Source organism: Apodemus sylvaticus, chromosome 1 (assembly GCF_947179515.1).
Source record: "Apodemus sylvaticus chromosome 1, mApoSyl1.1, whole genome shotgun sequence".
Classification (NCBI taxonomy): Eukaryota; Metazoa; Chordata; class Mammalia; order Rodentia; family Muridae; genus Apodemus; species Apodemus sylvaticus.
Genome location: NC_067472.1, coordinates 153,314,894 through 153,328,753, shown reverse-complemented (window position 1 = coordinate 153,328,753; position 13,860 = coordinate 153,314,894). Strand labels below are relative to the sequence as shown.

The window sequence follows — 13,860 nt, the reverse complement described above, 5'->3', positions numbered from 1 at the left end:
TTTCACACGAAGACTTACTGCTTCTTGTGGAAGCAATCTCCTCACAACGTATCACTTTCATGTATTTATGCGTAGGGGACAACTCTCAGGTTGAAGCCCCTGAATCCTAAGGATAGGTCTACAAAAGGTCATTACAGGATCTCGAGTCTAAAGAAAGAGACACGTGTATTCCATATTCAAGGTTCCGGGATCATATCCTCCCCCCTCAATGTCTATCTTGCATACTTGCAATCACTGGGAAATGCTCATACTAAAATTATGGAATTTACATATTCCCAGGGGACAGGGAATTTGGACTGCAATAGGTCCATTTGTGATAAGGTTTAATGGATTTACAAGTCAATTAACACAGGTTCCCAATGTTGCAAGGAACTTGCCAGCAATGTTGTCATGAGTCACAGTGGCATTAGGTTCAACAACACAAAGATTGCCCTGATACCACCTCAGAAAATTTGCTCAAGCTTCTGGATTCTTCTACACTGACCTGTAGTCAGAGTAGAAATGATGTTTGGGGAGGAAATTTGGTAAGAAAAGGGACCATAGTTGAGGAAGTGAGCTACAACTTTTAAATAAAGGCAACTTCCCTGTTGCGTGATAGTTTTTCCTATATTGCTGAAAGGTGTGCCAATTGGGACCAATTCATGTGGACACCAGCAGTAGTGTAGATCACAGACTGGACTATATGTCTTTCATTCAACAATAAGGCAAAGCTTTGTACTCAGTGTCTCTAGTGTCATGGGAAAAGAGAATTGTACAAAGCAATGGATATGGGTGATGATTCCTGGCAACCATATAGAAAACATTGGTAGAGACTACAAATTTGGGTATGTGTCATCCTCTGCTACACATGAGACACAGCTCATGATGATGTGTGAAATATTATTGGGTTTTTCAGAAATTATTTTACTTCTCTTAATCATTTTGTGTCCAGGGAGGTCCTTACTCAGAATTAAACTCTCTTTTCTATGCATGCTTAAATTTTTCCTACAATGTAAAACTGGAGAATGAGTGAGAATTTGAGTCCATGCTCTTAGGGACATGTCTTTTCTAAGGGAAGGAATGAGTCAGGAAACTTCCACTTACCTGTGATCTGTGATTCTCTGGCTTCCAAGAAGTCATGGCAGATGACTGCAAAAGAGTAGAAAGAAATGGTCATCAGCAATGTGTAGTCCTCGCACACTTGGACGAAAATAGAATGCTACACTCGGTGCTTGTTGGCCTGCACTGCTAGCCAACCAAGTTTCACCATGAGTGTCCAGGTTTGCTTTCATCAGAAACAGGAAAAGCGCCTCTGAGGACCTCAGGAAAGGTCCCCAAGTGATCCCCAAATAGTAAGAGGACCACGGCTTTGAACTCTGTAAACCTGGTTGGGCCTCAGCGTAATCCTATTGAGCATGATTTTTATGTCATCACCTCTCTTCATGACATTGGGCTGTCATCATAGACCCAGATGTAGAGAGACAGTAGCTATTTCTGCTTTTATATCTGCTATCCACATCCTTACCTGGCTAAGGAACACTTTCTCGGCGTTGAAAATGGTCACAGGTAAGTGGGTAAGTTTGCAGGGTAGAAAGCTCTTCAAAGGAGGCAAGGGGTTCCTGCCTGGAAAGTTTGTTGAATGATTTCTCTAGAGGAGGAAAGAGCAAGTGGTCAAACCCCTGGTTGACACTCCTATACATGAAACTTAAACCTCAGAGAAATTGTAGGAAATCTCTACATGAATAATACCTTCACAGTGGCACCCCCGTGAAGCTGACTCTAAGATTCCTACCACTGCCTGTACCACAAGTTTTCATGACTTTCACTTTATGAGGTAATATGGCACAGAGTTCCACTCATTTCACACGAAGACTTACTGCTTCTTGTGGAAGCAATCTCCTCACAACGAATCACTTTCATGTAACTATGCATAGGGGACAGCTCTCAGGTTGAAGCCCCTGAATCCTAAGGATAGGTCTACAAAAGGTCATTACAGGATCTCGAGTCTAAAGAAAGAGACACGTGTATTCCATAATCAAGGTTCCGGGTTCATATCCTCCCCACTCAAGGACTATCTTGCATACTTGCAATCACTGGGAAATGCTCTTACTAAAATTATGGGATTTACAGATTCCCAGGGGACAGGGAATTTGGACTGCAATAGGTCCATTTGTGATAAGGTTTAATGGATTTCCATGTCAGTTAACACAGGTTCCCAAGGTTGCAAGGAACTTTCCAGCAATGTTGTCATGAGTCACAGTGGCATTAGGTTCAACAACACAAAGATTGCCCTGATACCACCTCAGAAAATTAGCTCAAGCTTCTGGGTGATTCTACACTGACCTGTAGTCAGAGTAGAAATGATGTTTGGGGAGGAAATTTGGTAAGAAAAGGGACCAGAGTTGAGGAAGAGAGCTACAACTTTTAAATAAAGGCAACATTCCTGTTGCGTGATAGTTTTACCTATATTGCTGAAAGGTGTGCCAATTGGGAGCAATTCATGTGGACACCAGCAGTAGTGTTGATCACAGACTGGACTATGTGTCTTTCATTCAACAATAACGCAAAGCTCTGTACTCAGTGCCTCTAGTGTCATGTGAAAAGAGAATTCTACAAAGCAATGGACATGGGTGATGATTCAAGGCCACCATATAGAAAACATTGGTGGAGACTACAAATTTGGGTATGTGTCATCCTCCTCTACACATGAGACACAGCTCATGATTATGTGTGAAATATTATTGGGTTTTTCAAAAATTATTTTACTTCTCTTAATCATTTTGTGTCCAGGGTGGTCCTTACTCAGAATTAAACTCTTTTCTATGCATGCTTAAATTTTTCCTACAATGTAAAACTGGAGAATGAGTGAGAATTTGAGTCCATGCTCTTACGGACATGTCTTTTATAAGTGAAGGAATGAGTCAGGAAACTTCCACTTACCTGTGACCTGTGATTTTCTGGCATCCCAGAGGGCATGGCAGATGACTGCAAAAGAGTAGAAAGAAATGGTCATCAGCAATGTGTTGTCCTCGCACAGTTGCACAAAAATAGAATGCTACACTCGGTGCTTGTTGGCCTGCACTGCTATCCAACCAAGCGTCACTATGAGTGTCCAGGTTTGCTCTCATCAGAATCAGGAAAAGTGCCTCTGAGGACCTCATGAAAGGTCCCCAAGTGATCCCCAAATAGTAAAAGGACCACGGCTTTGAACTCTGTAACCTGGTTGGGCCTCAGCGTAATCCTATTGAGCATGATTTTTATGTCATCACCTCTCTTCATGACATTGGGCTGTCATCATAGACCCAGGAGTAGAGAGAAAGTAGCTATTTGTGCTTTTATATCTGCTATCCACATCCTTACCTGGCTACAGAACACTTTCTCGGCGTTGAGTTGGTCTCAGATATGTGGGTAGGTTTGCAGAGTAGAAAGCTCTTCAAAGGAGGCAAGGGGTCCCTGCCTGGAAAGTTTTTTGAATAATTTCTCTAGAGGAGGAAAGAGCAAGCTGTCAAACCCCTGGTTGACACTCCTATACATGAAACTTAAACCTCAGAGAATTGTAGGAAATCTCTACATGAATAATACCTTCACAGTGGCACCCCCGGGAAACTGACTCTAAGATTCCTACCACTGCCTGTACCACAAATTTTCATGGCTTTCACTTTATGAGGTAAAAATGGTACAGAGTTCCACTCATTTCACACGAAGACTTACTGCTTCTTGTGGAAGCAATCTCCTCACAACGTATCACTTTCATGTATTTATGCATAGGGGACAACTCTCAGGTTGAAGCCCCTGAATCCTAAGGATAGGTCTACAAAAGGTCATTACAGGATCTCCAGTCTAAAGAAAGAGACACGTGTATTCCATATTCAAGGTTCCGGGATCATATCCTCCCCCCTCAATGTCTATCTTGCATACTTGCAATCACTGGGAAATGCTCTTACTAAAATTATGGAATTTACATATTCCCAGGGGACAGGGAATTTGGACTGCAATAGGTCCATTTGTGATAAGGTTTAATGGATTTACAAGTCAATTAACACAGGTTCCCAATGTTGCAAGGAACTTGCCAGCAATGTTGTCATGAGTCACAGTGGCATTAGGTTCAACAACACAAAGATTGCCCTGATACCACCTCAGAAAATTTGCTCAAGCTTCTGGATTCTTCTACACTGACCTGTAGTCAGAGTAGAAATGATGTTTGGGGAGGAAATTTGGTAAGAAAAAAGACCATAGTTGAGGAAGTGAGCTACAACTTTTAAATAAAGGCAACTTCCCTGTTGCGTGATAGTTTTTCCTATATTGCTGAAAGGTGTGCCAATTGGGACCAATTGATGTGGACACCAGCAGTAGTGTAGATCACAGACTGGACTATATGTCTTTCATTCAACAATAAGGCAAAGCTCTGTACTCAGTGTCTCTAGTGTCATGGGAAAAGAGAATTGTACAAAGCAATGGATATGGGTGATGATTCCTGGCAACCATATAGAAAACATTGGTGGAGACTACAAATTTGGGTATGTGTCATCCTCCACTACACATGAGACACAGCTCATGATGATGTGTGAAATATTATTGGGTTTTTCAGAAATTATTTTACTTCTCTTAATCATTTTGTGTCCAGGGAGGTCCTTACTCAGAATTAAACTCTCTTTTCTATGCATGCTTAAATTTTTCCTACAATGTAAAACTGGAGAATGAGTGAGAATTTGAGTCCATGCTCTTAGGGACATGTCTTTTCTAAGGGAAGGAATGAGTCAGGAAACTTCCACTTACCTGTGATCTGTGATTCTCTGGCTTCCAAGAAGGCATGGCAGATGACTGCAAAAGAGTAGAAAGAAATGGTCATCAGCAATGTGTAGTCCTCGCACACTTGCACGAAAATAGAATGCTACACTCGGTGCTTGTTGGCCTGCACTGCTAGCCAACCAAGCTTCACCATGAGTGTCCAGGTTTGCTTTCATCAGAAACAGGAAAAGCGCCTCTGAGGACCTCAGGAAACGTCCCCAAGTGATCCCCAAATAGTAAGAGGACCACGGCTTTGAACTCTGTAAACCTGGTTGGGCCTCAGCGTAATCCTATTGAGCATGATTTTTATGTCATCACCTCTCTTCATGACATTGGGCTGTCATCATAGACCCAGATGTAGAGAGACAGTAGCTATTTCTGCTTTTATATCTGCTATCCACATCCTTACCTGGCTAAGGAACACTTTCTCGGCGTTGAGAATGGTCACAGGTAAGTGGGTAAGTTTGCAGGGTAGAAAGCTCTTCAAAGGAGGCAAGGGGTTCCTGCCTGGAAAGTTTGTTGAATGATTTCTCTAGAGGAGGAAAGAGCAAGTGGTCAAACCCCTGGTTGACACTCCTATACATGAAACTTAAACCTCAGAAAAATTGTAGGAAATCTCTACATGAATAATACCTTCACAGTGGCACCCCCGTGAAGCTGACTCTAAGATTCCTACCACTGCCTGTACCACAAGTTTTCATGACTTTCACTTTATGAGGTAATATGGCACAGAGTTCCACTCATTTCACACGAAGACTTACTGCTTCTTGTGGAAGCAATCTCCTCACAACGAATCACTTTCATGTAACTATGCATAGGGGACAGCTCTCAGGTTGAAGCCCCTGAATCCTAAGGATAGGTCTACAAAAGGTCATTACAGGATCTCGAGTCTAAAGAAAGCGACACGTGTATTCCATAATCAAGTTTCCGGGATCATATCCTCCCCCCTCAAGGTCTATCTTGCATACTTGCAATCACTGGGGAATGCTCTTAGTAAAATTATGGGATTTACAGATTCCCAGGGGACAGGGAATTTGGACTGCAATAGGTCCATTTGTGATAAGGTTTAATGGATTTCCATGTCAGTTAACACAGGTTCCCAAGGTTGCAAGGAACTTTCCAGCAATGTTGTCATGAGTCACAGTGGCATTAGGTTCAACAACACAAAGATTGCCCTGATACCACCTCAGAAAATTAGCTCAAGCTTCTGGGTGATTCTACACTGACGTGTAGTCAGAGTAGAAATGATGTTTGGGGAGGAAATTTGGTAAGAAAAGGGACCAGAGTTGAGGAAGAGAGCTACAACTTTTAAATAAAGGCAACATTCCTGTTGCGTGATAGTTTTACCTATATTGCTGAAAGGTGTGCCAATTGGGAGCAATTCATGTGGACACCAGCAGTAGTGTTGATCACAGACTGGACTATGTGTCTTTCATTCAACATTAAGGCAAAGCTCTGTACTCAGTGCCTCTAGTGTCATGTGAAAAGAGAATTCTACAAAGCAATGGATATGGGTGATGATTCAAGGCCACCATATAGAAAACATTGGTGGAGACTACAAATTTGGGTATGTGTCATCCTCCTCTACACATGAGACACAGCTCATGATTATGTGTGAAATATTATTGGGTTTTTCAAAAATTATTTTACTTCTCTTAATCATTTTGTGTCCAGGGTGGTCCTTACTCAGAATTAAACTCTTTTCTATGCATGCTTAAATTTTTCCTACAATGTAAAACTGGAGAATGAGTGAGAATTTGAGTCCATGCTCTTACGGACATGTCTTTTATAAGTGAAGGAATGAGTCAGGAAACTTCCACTTACCTGTGACCTGTGATTTTCTGGCATCCCAGAGGGCATGGCAGATGACTGCAAAAGAGTAGAAAGAAATGGTCATCAGCAATGTGTTGTCCTCGCACAGTTGCACAAAAATAGAATGCTACACTCGGTGCTTGTTGGCCTGCACTGCTATCCAACCAAGCGTCACTATGAGTGTCCAGGTTTGCTCTCATCAGAATCAGGAAAAGTGCCTCTGAGGACCTCATGAAAGGTCCCCAAGTGATCCCCAAATAGTAAAAGGACCACGGCTTTGAACTCTGTAACCTGGTTGGGCCTCAGCGTAATCCTATTGAGCATGATTTTTATGTCATCACCTCTCTTCATGACATTGGGCTGTCATCATAGACCCAGGAGTAGAGAGAAAGTAGCTATTTGTGCTTTTATATCTGCTATCCACATCCTTACCTGGCTACAGAACACTTTCTCGGCGTTGAGTTGGTCTCAGGTATGTGGGTAGGTTTGCAGAGTAGAAAGCTCTTCAAAGGAGGCAAGGGGTCCCTGCCTGGAAAGTTTTTTGAATAATTTCTCTAGAGGAGGAAAGAGCAAGCTGTCAAACCCCTGGTTGACACTCCTATACATGAAACTTAAACCTCAGAGGAATTGTAGGAAATCTCTACATGAATAATACCTTCACAGTGGCACCCCCGGGAAACTGACTCTAAGATTCCTACCACTGCCTGTACCACAAATTTTCATGGCTTTCACTTTATGAGGTAAAAATGGTACAGAGTTCCACTCATTTCACACGAAGACTTACTGCTTCTTGTGGAAGCAATCTCCTCACAACGTATCACTTTCATGTATTTATGCATAGGGGACAACTCTCAGGTTGAAGCCCCTGAATCCTAAGGATAGGTCTACAAAAGGTCATTACAGGATCTCCAGTCTAAAGAAAGAGACACGTGTATTCCATATTCAAGGTTCCGGGATCATATCCTCCCCCCTCAATGTCTATCTTGCATACTTGCAATCACTGGGAAATGCTCTTACTAAAATTATGGAATTTACATATTCCCAGGGGACAGGGAATTTGGACTGCAATAGGTCCATTTGTGATAAGGTTTAATGGATTTACAAGTCAATTAACACAGGTTCCCAATGTTGCAAGGAACTTGCCAGCAATGTTGTCATGAGTCACAGTGGCATTAGGTTCAACAACACAAAGATTGCCCTGATACCACCTCAGAAAATTTGCTCAAGCTTCTGGATTCTTCTACACTGACCTGTAGTCAGAGTAGAAATGATGTTTGGGGAGGAAATTTGGTAAGAAAAAAGACCATAGTTGAGGAAGTGAGCTACAACTTTTAAATAAAGGCAACTTCCCTGTTGCGTGATAGTTTTTCCTATATTGCTGAAAGGTGTGCCAATTGGGACCAATTGATGTGGACACCAGCAGTAGTGTAGATCACAGACTGGACTATATGTCTTTCATTCAACAATAAGGCAAAGCTCTGTACTCAGTGTCTCTAGTGTCATGGGAAAAGAGAATTGTACAAAGCAATGGATATGGGTGATGATTCCTGGCAACCATATAGAAAACATTGGTGGAGACTACAAATTTGGGTATGTGTCATCCTCCGCTACACATGAGACACAGCTCATGATGATGTGTGAAATATTATTGGGTTTTTCAGAAATTATTTTACTTCTCTTAATCATTTTGTGTCCAGGGAGGTCCTTACTCAGAATTAAACTCTCTTTTCTATGCATGCTTAAATTTTTCCTACAATGTAAAACTGGAGAATGAGTGAGAATTTGAGTCCATGCTCTTAGGGACATGTCTTTTCTAAGGGAAGGAATGAGTCAGGAAACTTCCACTTACCTGTGATCTGTGATTCTCTGGCTTCCAAGAAGGCATGGCAGATGACTGCAAAAGAGTAGAAAGAAATGGTCATCAGCAATGTGTAGTCCTCGCACACTTGCACGAAAATAGAATGCTACACTCGGTGCTTGTTGGCCTGCACTGCTAGCCAACCAAGCTTCACCATGAGTGTCCAGGTTTGCTTTCATCAGAAACAGGAAAAGCGCCTCTGAGGACCTCAGGAAACGTCCCCAAGTGATCCCCAAATAGTAAGAGGACCACGGCTTTGAACTCTGTAAACCTGGTTGGGCCTCAGCGTAATCCTATTGAGCATGATTTTTATGTCATCACCTCTCTTCATGACATTGGGCTGTCATCATAGACCCAGATGTAGAGAGACAGTAGCTATTTCTGCTTTTATATCTGCTATCCACATCCTTACCTGGCTAAGGAACACTTTCTCGGCGTTGAGAATGGTCACAGGTAAGTGGGTAAGTTTGCAGGGTAGAAAGCTCTTCAAAGGAGGCAAGGGGTTCCTGCCTGGAAAGTTTGTTGAATGATTTCTCTAGAGGAGGAAAGAGCAAGTGGTCAAACCCCTGGTTGACACTCCTATACATGAAACTTAAACCTCAGAAAAATTGTAGGAAATCTCTACATGAATAATACCTTCACAGTGGCACCCCCGTGAAGCTGACTCTAAGATTCCTACCACTGCCTGTACCACAAGTTTTCATGACTTTCACTTTATGAGGTAATATGGCACAGAGTTCCACTCATTTCACACGAAGACTTACTGCTTCTTGTGGAAGCAATCTCCTCACAACGAATCACTTTCATGTAACTATGCATAGGGGACAGCTCTCAGGTTGAAGCCCCTGAATCCTAAGGATAGGTCTACAAAAGGTCATTACAGGATCATGAGTCTAAAGAAAGAGACACGTGTATTCCATAATCAAGTTTCCGGGATCATATCCTCCCCCCTCAAGGTCTATCTTGCATACTTGCAATCACTGGGGAATGCTCTTAGTAAAATTATGGGATTTACAGATTCCCAGGGGACAGGGAATTTGGACTGCAATAGGTCCATTTGTGATAAGGTTTAATGGATTTCCATGTCAGTTAACACAGGTTCCCAAGGTTGCAAGGAACTTTCCAGCAATGTTGTCATGAGTCACAGTGGCATTAGGTTCAACAACACAAAGATTGCCCTGATACCACCTCAGAAAATTAGCTCAAGCTTCTGGGTGATTCTACACTGACCTGTAGTCAGAGTAGAAATGATGTTTGGGGAGGAAATTTGGTAAGAAAAGGGACCAGAGTTGAGGAAGAGAGCTACAACTTTTAAATAAAGGCAACTTCCCTGTTGCGTGATAGTTTTACCTATATTGCTGAAAGGTGTGCCAATTGGGAGCAATTCATGTGGACACCAGCAGTAGTGTTGATCACAGACTGGACTATATGTCTTTCATTCAACAATAAGGCAAAGCTCTGTACTCAGTGCCTCTAGTGTCATGTGAAAAGAGAATTCTACAAAGCAATGGATATGGGTGATGATTCAAGGCCACCATATAGAAAATATTGGTGGAGACTACAAATTTGGGTATGAGTCATCCTCCTCTACACATGAGACACAGCTCATGATTATGTGTGAAATATTATTGGGTTTTTCAAAAATTATTTTACTTCTCTTAATCATTTTGTGTCCAGGGTGGTCCTTACTCAGAATTAAACTCTTTTCTATGCATGCTTAAATTTTTCCTACAATGTAAAACTGGAGAATGAGTGAGAATTTGAGTCCATGCTCTTACGGACATGTCTTTTATAAGTGAAGGAATGAGTCAGGAAACTTCCACTTACCTGTGACCTGTGATTTTCTGGCATCCCAGAGGGCATGGCAGATGACTGCAAAAGAGTAGAAAGAAATGGTCATCAGCAATGTGTTGTCCTCGCACAGTTGCACAAAAATAGAATGCTACACTCGGTGCTTGTTGGCCTGCACTGCTATCCAACCAAGCGTCACTATGAGTGTCCAGGTTTGCTCTCATCAGAATCAGGAAAAGTGCCTCTGAGGACCTCATGAAAGGTCCCCAAGTGATCCCCAAATAGTAAAAGGACCAGGGCTTTGAACTCTGTAACCTGGTTGGGCCTCAGCGTAATCCTATTGAGCATGATTTTTATGTCATCACCTCTCTTCATGACATTGGGCTGTCATCATAGACCCAGGAGTAGAGAGTAAGTAGCTATATGTGCTTTTATATCTGCTATCCACATCCTTACCTGGCTACAGAACACTTTCTCGGCGTTGAGTTGGTCACAGGTATGTGGGTAGGTTTGCCGAGTAGAAAGCTCTTCAAAGGAGGCAAGGGGTCCCTGCCTGGAAAGTTTTTTGAATAATTACTCTAGAGGAGGAAAGAGCAAGCTGTCAAACCCCTGGTTGACACTCCTATACATGAAACTTAAACCTCAGAGGAATTGTAGGAAATCTCTACATGAGTAATACCTTCACAGTGGCACCCCCGGGAAACTGACTCTAAGATTCCTACCACTGCCTGTACCACAAATTTTCATGGCTTTCACTTTATGAGGTAAAAATGGTACAGAGTTCCACTCATTTCACACGAAGACTTACTGCTTCTTGTGGAAGCAATCTCCTCACAACGTATCACTTTCATGTATTTATGCGTAGGGGACAACTCTCAGGTTGAAGCCCCTGAATCCTAAGGATAGGTCTACAAAAGGTCATTACAGGATCTCGAGTCTAAAGAAAGAGACACGTGTATTCCATATTCAAGGTTCCGGGATCATATCCTCCCCCCTCAATGTCTATCTTGCATACTTGCAATCACTGGGAAATGCTCTTACTAAAATTATGGAGTTTACATATTCCCAGGGGACAGGGAATTTGGACTGCAATAGGTCCATTTGTGATAAGGTTTAATGGATTTACAAGTCAATTAACACAGGTTCCCAATGTTGCAAGGAACTTGCCAGCAATGTTGTCATGAGTCACAGTGGCATTAGGTTCAACAACACAAAGATTCCCCTGATACCACCTCAGAAAATTAGCTCAAGCTTCTGGATGATTCTACACTGACCTGTAGTCAGAGTAGAAATGATGTTTGGGGAGGAAATTTGGTAAGAAAAGGGACCATAGTTGAGGAAGTGAGCTACAACTTTTAAATAAAGGCAACTTCCCTGTTGCGTGATAGTTTTTCCTATATTGCTGAAAGGTGTGCCAATTGGGAGCAATTCATGTGGACACCAGCAGTAGTGTAGATCACAGACTGGACTATATGTCTTTCATTCAACAATAAGGCAAAGCTCTGTACTCAGTGTCTCTAGTGTCATGGGAAAAGAGAATTGTACAAAGCAATGGATATGGGTGATGTTTCCTGGCAACCATATAGAAAACATTGGTGGAGACTACACATTTGGGTATGTGTCATCCTCCGCTACACTTGAGACACAGCTCATGATGATGTGTGAAATATTATTGGGTTTTTCAGAAATTATTTTACTTCTCTTAATCATTTTGTGTCCATGGAGGTCCTTACTCAGAATTAAACTCTCTTTTCTATGCATGCTTAAATTTTTCCTACAATGTAAAACTGGAGAATGAGTGAGAATTTGAGTCCATGCTCTTAGGGACATGTCTTTTCTAAGGGAAGGAATGAGTCAGGAAACTTCCACTTACCTGTGATCTGTGATTCTCTGGCTTCCAAGAAGGCATGGCAGATGACTGCAAAAGAGTAGAAAGAAATGGTCATCAGCAATGTGTAGTCCTCGCACACTTGCACGAAAATAGAATGCTACACTCGGTGCTTGTTGGCCTGCACTGCTAGCCAACCAAGCTTCACCATGAGTGTCCAGGTTTGCTTTCATCAGAAACAGGAAAAGCGCCTCTGAGGACCTCAGGAAAGGTCCCCAAGTGATCCCCAAATAGTAAGAGGACCACGGCTTTGAACTCTGTAAACCTGGTTGGGCCTCAGCGTAATCCTATTGAGCATGATTTTTATGTCATCACCTCTCTTCATGACATTGGGCTGTCATCATAGACCCAGATGTAGAGAGACAGTAGCTATTTCTGCTTTTATATCTGCTATCCACATCCTTACCTGGCTAAGGAACACTTTCTCGGCGTTGAGAATGGTCACAGGTAAGTGGGTAAGTTTGCAGGGTAGAAAGCTCTTCAAAGGAGGCAAGGGGTTCCTGCCTGGAAAGTTTGTTGAATGATTTCTCTAGAGGAGGAAAGAGCAATTGGTCAAACCCCTGGTTGACACTCCTATACATGAAACTTAAACCTCAGAGAAATTGTAGGAAATCTCTACATGAATAATACCTTCACAGTGGCACCCCCGTGAAGCTGAATCTAAGATTCCTACCACTGCCTGTACCACAAGTTTTCATGACTTTCACTTTATGAGGTAATATGGCACAGAGTTCCACTCATTTCACACGAAGACTTACTGCTTCTTGTGGAAGCAATCTCCTCACAACGAATCACTTTCATGTAACTATGCATAGGGGACAGCTCTCAGGTTGAAGCCCCTGAATCCTAAGGATAGGTCTACAAAAGGTCATTACAGGATCTCGAGTCTAAAGAAAGAGACACGTGTATTCCATAATCAAGGTTCCGGGATCATATCCTCCCCCCTCAATGTCTATCTTGCATACTTGCAATCACTGGGAAATGCTCTTACTAAAATTATGGGATTTACAGATTCCCAGGGGACAGGGAATTTGGACTGCAATAGGTCTATTTGTGATAAGGTTTAATGGATTTCCATGTCAGTTAACACAGGTTCCCAAGGTTGCAAGGAACTTTCCAGCAATGTTGTCATGAGTCACAGTGGCATTAGGTTCAACAACACAAAGATTGCCCTGATACGACCTCAGAAAATTAGCTCAAGCTTCTGGGTGATTCTACACTGACCTGTAGTCAGAGTAGAAATGATGTTTGGGGAGGAAATTTGGTAAGAAAAAGGACCAGAGTTGAGGAAGAGAGCTACAACTTTTAAATAAAGGCAACTTCCCTGTTGCGTGATAGTTTTACCTATATTGCTGAAAGGTGTGCCATTTAGGAGCAATTCATGTGGACACCAGCAGTAGTGTTGATCACAGACTGGACTATATGTCTTTCATTCAACAATAAGGCAAAGCTCTGTACTCAGTGCCTCTAGTGTCATGTGAAAAGAGAATTCTACAAAGCAATGGATATGGGTGATGATTCAAGGCCACCATATAGAAAACATTGGTGAAGACTACAAATTTGGGTATGTGTCATCCTCCTCTACACATGAGACACAGCTCATGATTATGTGTGAAATATTATTGGGTTTTTCAAAAATTATTTTACTTCTCTTAATCATTTTGTGTCCAGGGTGGTCCTTACTCAGAATTACACTCTTTTCTATGCATGCTTAAATTTTTCCTACAATGTAAAACTGGAGAAT

General features: G+C 42.1%; 7 non-coding genes across 7 annotated transcripts; all 7 read right to left on the bottom strand.

Moving 5' to 3' along the window:
• Positions 1-1,369: 1,369 nt before the first annotated feature.
• On the bottom strand, positions 1,370-1,448 carry LOC127676864 (small nucleolar RNA SNORD115). The gene has a single exon (XR_007976275.1). It is a non-coding gene; the product is annotated as a small nucleolar RNA SNORD115 (small nucleolar RNA).
• Positions 1,449-3,204: 1,756 nt separating this feature from the next.
• Positions 3,205-3,283, bottom strand: LOC127676863 (small nucleolar RNA SNORD115). Its single transcript, XR_007976274.1, has one exon. It is a non-coding gene; the product is annotated as a small nucleolar RNA SNORD115 (small nucleolar RNA).
• Positions 3,284-5,041: 1,758 nt separating this feature from the next.
• On the bottom strand, positions 5,042-5,120 carry LOC127676862 (small nucleolar RNA SNORD115). The gene has a single exon (XR_007976273.1). It is a non-coding gene; the product is annotated as a small nucleolar RNA SNORD115 (small nucleolar RNA).
• Positions 5,121-6,876: 1,756 nt separating this feature from the next.
• Positions 6,877-6,955, bottom strand: LOC127676861 (small nucleolar RNA SNORD115). The gene has a single exon (XR_007976272.1). It is a non-coding gene; the product is annotated as a small nucleolar RNA SNORD115 (small nucleolar RNA).
• Positions 6,956-8,714: 1,759 nt separating this feature from the next.
• Positions 8,715-8,793, bottom strand: LOC127676860 (small nucleolar RNA SNORD115). Its single transcript, XR_007976271.1, has one exon. It is a non-coding gene; the product is annotated as a small nucleolar RNA SNORD115 (small nucleolar RNA).
• Positions 8,794-10,549: 1,756 nt separating this feature from the next.
• On the bottom strand, positions 10,550-10,628 carry LOC127676859 (small nucleolar RNA SNORD115). The gene has a single exon (XR_007976270.1). It is a non-coding gene; the product is annotated as a small nucleolar RNA SNORD115 (small nucleolar RNA).
• A 1,759-nt stretch (positions 10,629-12,387) lies between these two features.
• Positions 12,388-12,466, bottom strand: LOC127676858 (small nucleolar RNA SNORD115). Its single transcript, XR_007976269.1, has one exon. It is a non-coding gene; the product is annotated as a small nucleolar RNA SNORD115 (small nucleolar RNA).
• Between the last annotated feature and the right edge of the window lie 1,394 nt (positions 12,467-13,860).